We start from the raw sequence: 11,662 nt of genomic DNA on the forward strand, positions 1-11,662 counted from the left end.
AAACTTTCAACAGAATTTCAGTCTCATTGAACAAAGTCATACTCTTTTCCTGACAGTTTTGAGTCAGAAAGAGACCAGCATCTTTATTGAATCTCCTAGACAAGACAATCTGAGTGAATATAAAAAGCTGGTGAACGAGGACACCACTGTGACACGTTTAATTGGTTTATTAGGGCTCCCAAAACTGTTTTCTTTTGCATCTGTCTCTCCAAAGTCAGGAATTCCAGCACGAGCTTAGGTCATGATTAGATTAGTGACCTCATCCCAGTCTCATATTGCAGACATTGGCCATGACCTCCAGTTTCAGGGCACGTGGGGTGAAACTCTAGCTATGCTGAAGCCAGAGGGGCCCAGACTGGCTTTCTCCTCACATTCTTGAGTCCTTCAGGCTTTGCAGCTGTGCTGCAAAAGGTGACATGGCTGCAGAATCCAAAGGGTGAGCTGACTGTCCTTTCCGCAGAGTAAAAATGTTCACATAGAAAAGAATTACTTATTTTTATTAGGGGAAAAAAGAAGGGAAAAATATTAAAGCACTTCTAAAAGATTGCTTGAAAATGTTTGGAAGAAGAGCATGCTTGCCTCAGAGAATTTGCTATACAAGAACAATGTACCCACTCTGAAGGGTACCAAGGAAAATCCTAGAATCAAACAGTTACCAAAGATATACAAGTAATAACAGGAGTAGGTATATAGCACACCCTTGAAATCATATCTTGCCAGGGCTACTGTGATTCCTTCGTGAGAATTATATTGATTCACATGCTGAGGAAAGAGAAAAATTAAAAAGCTCAAGGGCCTAAACCACTGTATTTTCCATGTGCATTACCATTACCGAAACACCTGAGCTAAATATCTTACATTAAGCTGCTGTAAAAAAATTCAATAGCTCTCATTATAGCCCAGAATTTCTCATTTCCTACTTGTGGTGAGATGCCGGTTGCACCCTGGGTTGCTGTCTGGAGCATGTAATGACAGTGGTTCAGGGCCCATTAAAGATACTCTCTTTTTACAATGCCAACAAGGTAGTGGCAGTAAAAACAGAGGGGGGAAAAAAAATCAAACGCATAACAATATTCGTGAATGAGAAGCATATGTGCTGACAGAGGAATGTGTTCTGCAGGGACTTGCACAGAGTTAGTTAAACCTGGATGGTCCATAGGGCTCAGAGATGTGACAAGAAATACGGAAGTCAGGTGGGAGGGTGGCAGGAAACATCAGCACAAAATAAAGCTCATTAAAAGATGGGAGTATTTGCATACGCCTATTACAGTAAGAACACTTGTACAGCATTTTTAAGAGAAAACAAATGTGTAAAGGTAATGGCAAAGCAGTTTCTAGACTTTGGACTCTCTGGAGTTACATAAAGGGGTAAGCGTTCAAAAGTCCTTAATTTACATTCAGTTTTCAAAGATCATCCATAACGGCTAAGATGTTACCTATTATTATGTTTCAGTATTTAAATCCGGTCTGAAGATGGAAATTCAATGTCAGGTCATTTAAACCATTTGAACATTTTATTCTGCAACCTTTGCCTTTAATTAAACCATGCCTGTGGTAATTCCACTAATCATGTAAATGGTAACCAGAACAGTGAAATAATGTAATGGAAATAATAAAAGACTATTTATTCCAGCAATATAAGCCCTAGCTGTGAAATGCAAGATAAACTGCATCATCCAGACTTCAGGCAGAAACTGATAATATTTATTTTTTAAATTATGGGATAGCCATGTATAGACCATATGACTGGTCGAGATAATATCTGAAGATGTTGCCTTAGATTCTCTCATTTTTATGGTCACGCAAAATGAAAACTCAGAGCAAGTAAGAACTCAAGGTGTTGTTTGTAGGTACTGTATACTTAGACCTTCTTATTCTGAATACAGATACATATAATGAGGAGTAGTTCGCAGAAATGGTATTTGAAAGAATTCTGGAACCTTGTTAAATATATACCTGGATACTTTGCATTTTATATAAAACCATATTAAATGCCAATATTTTAGTTAGTTCAGACAATTTTTTTTTGTGGAAATCTTATCAGTGCCTTCACAGTTTGCTTTTAGTCCACACTTTAAGCTTTTCCTTAGTGTTTCTGTTTTGGTTTGGTTTGGTTTTGCTTTTTGTTTGTTTGTTTGTTAGTTTGGGGTTTTGGGGGGCTTTGCGCCCCACACCATCTCTTCTACTACTGCCTTTACAATGCACCAGCCTCCTGAACCTCGTTTTTTCATTCATGAACCCAGAGCAAGCCCTTTTCAAAACAAAATCTCAGATAACACACAGTCGGATTTTTCCAGTTCATTGTTCTGTTTTATCCAAAGGATGTTCATGCCTTCTTGGCAAAATATTATAGTGATAATATCTGTTTGGTGATCCTTGCTTTCAATTACCAGTACAAGGCTTTGGACTGAAAAGTTTCCAGCCTATGGATTTTTATTTTGGATTTTTTTTTTTGAGTTTTCAGCCTCCTTGGTGAAGTCTGTAATTTATTCAGTCTAACAACTATACCATATGCATATTGGAGGAACTGGGGAGTCTTCCATCACTGTAGAAATTCAGCAGGTAGTCTAATCAAAGCATATATAAAATACTCCTTTTGATTGCCTACTGCACTATCCTCCTTTCTAAGGTTCTCCTTCAATGCAAAAGATATCTTGAAAGGTGAAATTTCTGGACTTCTAAGACTAGCAGTAGAATTTGTCATTTATTTTTCCATAAACAATGCCATCTACTTCTCCTGTGACAGCACTTAAAAGCAAAAACTTTGTGATCTAAATTATGTTTAAAGACCTTCACTCCTTTGGGAATTTTGGACAGAATAGAGACCATCAACACTTCTTGAATCTACGTTCTCTTGCTTAGTAATACTAGAAAGTAAGTAGGTCTGATTAAACTTGTATGTCAGTCCTTTGTTTACCCATAATGACGAGGGAATCAGACCAGTTCATCACAATAAAATTTCAATGTAGTTTTGGTGTTGGATAAAAAAAATTATCTTTACTGAGTTAAATCCTGTGAAATTCCCAGCACATCTAGGAAAAAAATTTGTTCTTAATTTTCAAATCTCTGGATTGTCCAGAACCTGCTCCAGGGAAATACCACGTGAACAGAGCCTTCAGAAACTGAACAGATCACACCTGAGAGAGCTTGATTTCAAGAGTATTGAGAACTTTGCAGCTGAAGTTAAAAGATATGATAAAGTATGGACCATTTCTGCAAATGTAACCCTTGGTGCTACCTAATATTGCTTATAAGTAGATGAGATTCCTAGGAATAAGCTCAGAAGAACCTTGTGACTAGGGAAAAAGATTTTAAACTACCAAGAGAAAACTGATAGTGGGAAAAGGTTTCACAGCTCTCAACAAATATTCAAAATACACTTCTTGGAACTTGTTAGCATATATTTTTAAACTCTGGTTTGGACGATCTGGGAAAAACTCAGTCTCAAAATGTTCAGAGAAATTCTTCATAATTGTCTGAAGGTGAGGGTGGCCTAGAAAGTGTTTCAATTAGCAAAGAAAATATACCAGCACATTTCCCTTCAGCACATATGGACTTCAACAGAGCACTTGATTTGGTCTACGAGTCATAAGTGGTTCCTTCACTAAATCTTACTGGAAGAAAGGAAACTCAAGAAAAGCAGTGAGACTATTTATTTGATGTGTTACTCAACTGCTCTTAACTGCTGGCTATCTCACAATTTTTAATCAGATTGAAGGGTTTTTTAATATGGCTTCACATTTCTAGAGTAATGTTGGAAATGCTCAAGTCCCACTGAGAGTAGCAAAATATATGGGAACTGCCTTTCTTTCCGAAACTTCATTTTCCTCTGTGCAAGTAAAGCTTACTATCTGAGGCACAAAGAAATAAAAATACCTGTTAAACAGTTATTTTCTTTTTGTCTTAGAAGAAGAAGGTGGAACAATAATCTGAGTAAACAATGGATCAATTTTCCAGAGACAAAAGGAAGACAGTCTATACTTAAAAGCAAAATTTGTAATTAGAAAAAGAAAACCTGAGTGCTCTTATGGTAGATGTAGCTCAAGATCCAAATAACATGATTTCACAAGCATTAGTAAAAGGCATGAAGTTAACTGACATTCTTAAAAATGAAGGAGATTCCTGAGGATTAGGAAGTGGCAAATACAACTCCATTAGTTTAAAAAGGGTCAAGAGATTAAAGACCAAGAAACCAGAGACCAGTGAGCTTAACATCTGTTGAAGGGAAGTCTTGGAAACTTTAAACTATGCAGTAGGAAGAACACCTGGGAAAGTGGTTTAGTTAAGTGCAAGCAGTGTGGAATCAAGCTGGTTGTGTTTAACCAACTATAAATGCCAGTAATAAATAGATCTGATGTGCTGGAGTTGCTTGAAGACAACACCCTTGTGATGAAAGGGAAAGGGAACTTAATGGCTGTGTATGGCAACACTCAATAATACACTAAAACGTATAAAATAAAATATGAGGCAGTAGGCCAAAATGCATGCTGGATATAAATGTTGTTTAAGAATACGAAAGAAAGGTTGGGTTTTTTTTTTTTTTTTTAAATTAAAAGGATGCCAATTGGAATATCTAAGAGGTCAGTTTGGGTCCTCTCTTATGTGTAGTATAGATGTAATATACTATCAGAGTAAAGCTATTAAAAATAGTGTTCAAGTATAAAGTGAGTTTTGAGGGAGTAAAGTTGGGTTTATTTATGCATTATAACATTATACATTTACTGATTTTAAAATATGAGCTGTTTTTGGTGAGGAATTGCAAATGTATATAGCCATGAAGTCTTGCTTTTATGCTTTCCATTCATTCATTCTGATTTTCTCCAACTAAAGCTTGTTTTGAACTAGAGACTATAATCTTTGGAATAAAAAGGATTCCTATCTGTGTCTTTATATTGAGTACAATGGTGTTTCAGTAAGGACTGAGACACCTAAATAGGAAGTCTACAAAGCAGTAATCAACGATAATGCATGGGATATTTCTGAGCAGCTGGCAGTGTATAAAAGCACTAGAGCTCTCTCACTTAAAATCCAGGGGTGGCTTTCAGGAAGACTGAAAAGTCAGGGGGCCTGGGCTCTGTTCCTAACTCTGCTACAGATGCCTATGTTCTACTGCTGCTTCTGTTTCAGTTTTCTCTTCTGTTAAAAAGAAATAATAAAACCAGCAGGTTTTATGAGGTTAAAGGTGTTAAAGTTGCAAATTCCCATGAAAACATAGAATGGGAAGATCTATAGAAGTACCAAATATTCTTCTCCAGAAGGAACTACATGTGGCATATTAAGCACAGAAGGAGTCCTCATTTGTTGTGAATCAGAAGTATTTCACGTACTGTGTCAGGTTATAAACCTTTTGACAAGACTTGGGTATTAATATGTCTCCACATACATTTCCCTCTTTCTGCTCTGCCATCATCAAGTTTGTTACTGAAATAGTGACATGTTAGTTACAACTGGGGAAAAGAAAACACATCATAGATTTAACTCCCTGTGCTGCTTCACAGACAGGGACATGATATCCTAGTGAGAACCTGTGCCATCAGGTGACACAGGCTTATGCTGTGACTGAACATTAACATGAGAAACCTTCCTGACTGGGTTATTTGACTAGTTGGTCCCACTGGCATACACTAGTTTCTCTGGCAGATTTTAGGAATAGGTCTGTCCCCTGCAGGAGAACATCTCCAGCTGTTCACCAGCTTGCCTCCGGCATCACCCTCCAGTGTGATGACTGGCACATTGGGAAACAGGACTTGACAAGTTCACAGACCCAGATCTCCCAACAGAGTGCAAGCCCAGAAAATAGATGGAAACTCTTTTCTTATACCACAGTGAAACAGGATGATGATTTAAAAGAGAAATTAGATCAAGAGAAGAGGAAATCTAGGCCAAAAAGACTGTTTGAAAAGCAGATTTTCCAAACAAATGCATTATGAATCCCAATGAAGAAAGATATTTATTTCCGTTGCCTCCCATAGCATCTGTTTTCTGTGTTTATCCTTGAAGAAATGCAAGATGTAAGTATTTTTTATCATAGCATTTTAATGCAAGTTGTCTCTCCCAAAATGCAGCTGTTTGTGGTGTTCATTTTATCAATATTTTTCTGTATAATCCCTGTGTTTTCCCCTTTGTTCAACAGGGCAGAGGGGCTAATAGAGTGAGCACAAATTATCCAAATTGGTTACTTGTCTTAATGTATTTACATTCACCATTGCTCAACTGTATTTGCTGTTTATTGACCTACACAGCTGATGTTTTTTGAGGACAACAAGGTGGATGTATTTTTTTTTTTTTCATTTTAAACATCGTGTGTTTCTCTCTATTCCATAATTTTTTCTCAGACAAAATACATTTCCTGAAAATAAAACCCCTGTTTCCATTACTTCTCTGTCCATAGAACCAGACACAAAGTATCATAGCTCCATTGACTTCAGCTGAATATACTGATTCTTAACAACTAAAAATCTGGACTGTGATAGATTGTATGGGGTAAACTAGTCCACTGTACTCTGGTCCAAATCCATCCCACCTTGCTTTAAACAGCTGAGACATCTTCATTGGGAGCATACCGACATCATCTACAGTCTGTTAATGGAAAAGTAGCTGATCTAGTAACAAGAAGGACACATGCATTGCCAGAGGTCTTAGCTGTAATTATTTTTTCTCTGGGTATGTCAGCTTAGGGTGTTTAGGTAACCATCTTGCATAGCTCAGATCAGTGCCTTAAATTGTGTGATCAATCTGAGCTTCAGACCTTTTCCCCCAGGCTCCCTGAGGGCAAGTGGGATTCAGCTTCGGGTTTAGACGCTTCAATTCAGATGTCTAAAGAAAAGGATGCAAGGAATGCTCCTTCACAATGAGGTGAGTCAGTCATTGAAAATTACTGTGAGCTTTAAATAAGGAAGACAGAGCAAGTTATTTTTCTCAATACACAGAGAAGAATTGGTTTAGTAAGTATGACAAGAGCTGGCTGGATTTCCTATATTCTTCATAGAAAACACAAATTGAAAATCTAACATTTAATTAAGAAAACAACTATATCGCTTCTAAAAGTTCTGTTGTGACATTTCAGGAAAAAACAAACAAACAAACACCACAAAAACCACACACACACCTATTTTTGTAACCTTCTGCTTTTGATTGGAAGTTCAGGTTTTTTGGCTGAATTGCATCTACTAATGAGTACAATGGTATCCAGCCTCAATAAGAGGAAGTGACACATTATCAAATTCTGTGGGAAGTACTCGTCTGAGCTGTGGCATTACAGGGCTTGGACCTTATTTCTATCAGGATACAGTAAACTCAGCACTGCAGAAAAAAATATCCAAGTAAAATATTGTGATTGCCTCAGTTAGGTTTTGAAGGAATTTGTTATTAAAATCAAACAGACATTCCCAAAACAACATATACAGACAGGGCACTTTTCACCAACAGTAGAACGTCGAATCCAAAATGTAGACGATAATTTAGACAGAGTTTTTTATCATCTACTGGATACAATGTAATAAAAATGCACAAATCATAATTAAAGAGTGTATTTTGGTAGATAAACATCTGTGACACAAAAACAGCTTGATTCTTCTCACATTTTGCATGTTCATCTGAGCAATCAGCTCTCTGAAATAACACTATTTCTTGCTTCACACCAGTGTCAGAACTAAAGCACTGTAGGCTGAATTTTAGTCTTGTGACCACCTGCCTACATTTCCAGAAAAAATGCCCTACATTTTGTCTAGTTCAGTGAAATATTTGATTTCTGAGATACCTGAATTTGGTCTGGGTCAGGTGTAGCAAAGAGTAAGAGTGAAAAACGAGAATGACGAACATTGCACTGAGATAAGCTGCTTCTCTCATTCTGCAGCATGATTTTCTAGGCTAAATACTTTTAAAAGGTTCTTTTATAGAGAGAAGACTACACAGCAGCAGAACCAACCTAGCAATGTTTTTGCCTGCTTAAAATACATGGTGTTTTTTCATCATCTGTTGTGAATCAACAAAGCTCAAAGTGAAAATCTGACCTGACATTTAAAACCAGTGACAGGCTGTGCAAAATGCTGGGAAGCAAGAACAGCTGAGCTGTGAAACTTCTGGAAGACCTATGAATTGTTTCCCCATCCCTGTGATAGGGAAGATAATGCCTACAACCCTCTCCAGAGTGCAATGCTTTCAAGACAGAGACTGATCAAGATTTTGGATGAGAAACTTATATTTTTGGAATAAAGCAAGCTGTCAAATAATGTCCATGAATCTGTTTAGCTTCTGGTGGTTCAATATTTCTTAGGAATAACCAATGGAAAAAGATCAGAGGTTTAAAGGCTAGACTACTAAATTTCCTGAAGTGTATGTGCCAAATATCCAATGAAATAATTACACCAAATAAGCACTAGCTTACCAATCTTTATTTTCTTAAATAGCCAAAACCTGAAAATTTGATAAGACGTGATGGGGTTTTCTAAAGGAGAAAAGACTTAAATTTACATTCCAGATGGCAAAATTGGGTTAAAATGGGCAATGAAATTTTAGAAAAGGAGTGAGACCAGCCAGAGCCTTGCTTGTTTTTCCAAGTCTGGGTTAGGTAAAAAAAAAAAAAAAGTGTGTCTCAAGTCAGAAATACACCACCAGAATTAATGTTCCTCAGATCTGGCAAGCCAATAAGCAGACATTCAGTGTATAAATAACAGCCAGACATTTTATTAGTTTTTCTCTAAATTTTTCAGTTTTCAGGAATCGTAAACTGAGATTTGTTTTTTAGGTGCTCATGAAATAAAATCTTGATCCTGAGCGTTTCTGAGAGGGTGGTTTAATGTGTTCTAATCACAAAAGAGGCCAAAGTTTGCTCTTCTAAACAACCCCCTTAGCTCCACTGAAAGATATAAATCAGATGAGAATTAGGAGAATTAGCATTCATGATGCTAAAGAAAAAAGTTGTATGCAGGAAGAGGAGCTAACTGGCACATTTAAAGGTTGGGCAATCATTAACCATCTGAACAGTCTGTCGTGAGCTGTTCCAGACAACAGTTATTCCATGGTATTTCCATATGGTCGCAGGGAAACCAGGACTGCATGACAGTAAAACACTTGACCTAAAACATATGGCAAACTTAGGACATGGCAAATATAGGTCATTATGGACAAACAGATTTGCTTTGCGTGGAGTAGAAGTGCGGTGAGAGAGCTCCTGTGCCTTCACTTGATATGTGCCATGTTTTAGGAGATGAGACAAAACTTTAAAACCCTTGTTGCACCCCATCACTGTAAAGCTTTTATGTGAGACTCCAAGTAAGGACAAACAGACTAGGCCTGCAGATTTGGGGAAAAGCATCTCTCTTTAGCAAGCAGCAAACCAAAGTCTGCTGAAGATAGGCTAGGTATCCAGCAGTCTGTCCTTCCACTCTTAATTCATCCATGAGCACAGGTTAGAGTACAACACAGGCACACAAATTAAGATCATCTGAACAGAACTATCTCCTTGCTAGACATGAAAATTCAGGCTGGTAAATATATGATACCTCCATTCCTGTTTTGACAGTTCTGTGAGTCCAGCAATAAATTCTGGACTGATTTTTATCTGATCCTCTCATTGTCTCAAAATAAATTTATGCCAGCACTGACTTTCAAAGTATGGATTATATGTTTCCCTTTCACATCAAGAGACATTAAATTCCACATATATCACACATTTATAGCAGATGTTCCTAAAAAGACAAACCAGGTGCTAAACGTATTTTATTCTGATGGGTAATTTTTGAAATTATTGCAATCAATGAGCTAATAATACTGGTGGTAATGATGAAGTCAAGTTATTATTACCCATTACATTTAATCATTGACAGCAAGTTAATTGGACCTAATTGGAGAAATCATCATAAATAACATGGAGCAGATGGCAGACGTTTGTTTTTCCACTTCCAAATCTATGTAACAGAGTTACAGATAAAGTTTGGATAAACCAATGTAAAAGGGCAGACAGCATGTATATCCCCCCATAAAGCTACAGTTCATATTGGCAGTGGTGCAAGTTTAATATGGAAAAGAGTTTTGACAATGTTGGGTAGATAAACACAACTTTTTAGATGTTAAATATGTCTTTCAGCTGTTTTATACACTATTTGCAATCCTGTGTGCTCTCTCAGTTGCTGCAGTGAGGTTCACGGGTGATGGAGGTAAAAGGGTGCAAATTAAAAAGGAAGCAGGAAAGGGGAAACTGATATGCTCAAACAGATGTGTTTAAAATACAAACTTCTGCACCTGACCTTATCATTGGAGATTCCCTTTGGGGACAAATAGGTGCTTCCCGGGTGTGACTGATCTTATCCTAACACAGACTTCTCAGAGAGGCCAGAACAGCAAGCCAAAATGTCTGTTTCTCCCTACTAAGTGTAAATGGTGTCAGATGGAAATGTTGACACACAGATGTCTAAGTGGGAGGATCACACCCAACTGATATACAAATTGAGCCAAAGGCTAAGGCATGGAGCTACAAATTATGGTCTTCTTACTGTGGTGTGTCCACACAGGACAAGAAGCAGCGATGGCAGAAATGGGAGTGATGTTCATGCCAGCTTTGAGTGCCTGGCTAAGGAGCGGTAGGGTTGTGATTTCAGCGCAGGTTGGCAGCCCTAATTTGCTCTCACTTCCGTTGCTAATTCAAACACTTTCAAGACACTGAAACTTATTTCAGTTTAGTAACAAGAATGGTCCCTTGAATGCACAGAGCCTGCAGCAATTAGCACTTTCATGAAGATTTCCAGGCACCACTTCAGAGTGAGAGCAAACCCTTCCCATGAAGTCGCTGGAGTCAGCCACCCAGTTCTGCAGGGTAGGAAAATTTAAAAATATAGAGGCAGCCAGACTACCAAAGCTGGCTTTTAGGCCAGAGGACAGGCTCTGCTGCTGTTCATTTTGCCAGTTCAGATCTAACAACACTGTCCATAAACTTGCGTGGTTTTTTTTATTTTTTTCTGAAGTTCATGGCATTCATTGGTGTTATTACCCTCAATTCCAGGGGAAAAAAAAAAAGCAAAAAGTGGGATATTACATCTTGTGATACACCATGTCTTATTATTGAGACACGTGAAAAATGCACCATTTTGTTCCTGCTTAGTCATATGTTAGTGCATTTCAGGTTTTCTTCCTCTCTAGTAACTATCTGCCTGTTTTCTGATTTAAATGGGAAGTGTCTCACCTACTTTGTTATACTCTGTCTAAACCACAAGGAAATGAGAAATAGAACTTGCAAGGGTACACTGTGGGATGACAGTGTTACAAATCTACAAGTATTATTTCACTTTTTAGATGAGTGTTTTCAGTCATTTCTACATGTTCCCAAACTGTCAGGAGGACACTTGACAGCAGATGCACTCTGTGATCAGTGCACATATCCCCCTCTCACTGAAGAAGATGATACTTTTTGCATAGCTTGTTGCTTGGCTTTCCTCTTGTGCTTCTATAATACAATGCACAACATGTAATCAGCTATTTCAAAACTGATTTCCTCGTTTTAAAACCTGACATAAAGAAGTGTATTGGAACTACTAAATCACAGCATTTGGGCCCTCACTGCAGCATGCAGATTTCCCACTCTGTAGACAGGGAACAGTGGAGGGCAGGACTTTGGCCCCCAGTTCTGGTTTGGCTTCCTGAATTGCTAAACCTTGTAGCAGGTGGT

The sequence above is a fragment of the Patagioenas fasciata genome, chromosome 3, assembly GCF_037038585.1.
Source record: "Patagioenas fasciata isolate bPatFas1 chromosome 3, bPatFas1.hap1, whole genome shotgun sequence".
Classification (NCBI taxonomy): Eukaryota; Metazoa; Chordata; class Aves; order Columbiformes; family Columbidae; genus Patagioenas; species Patagioenas fasciata.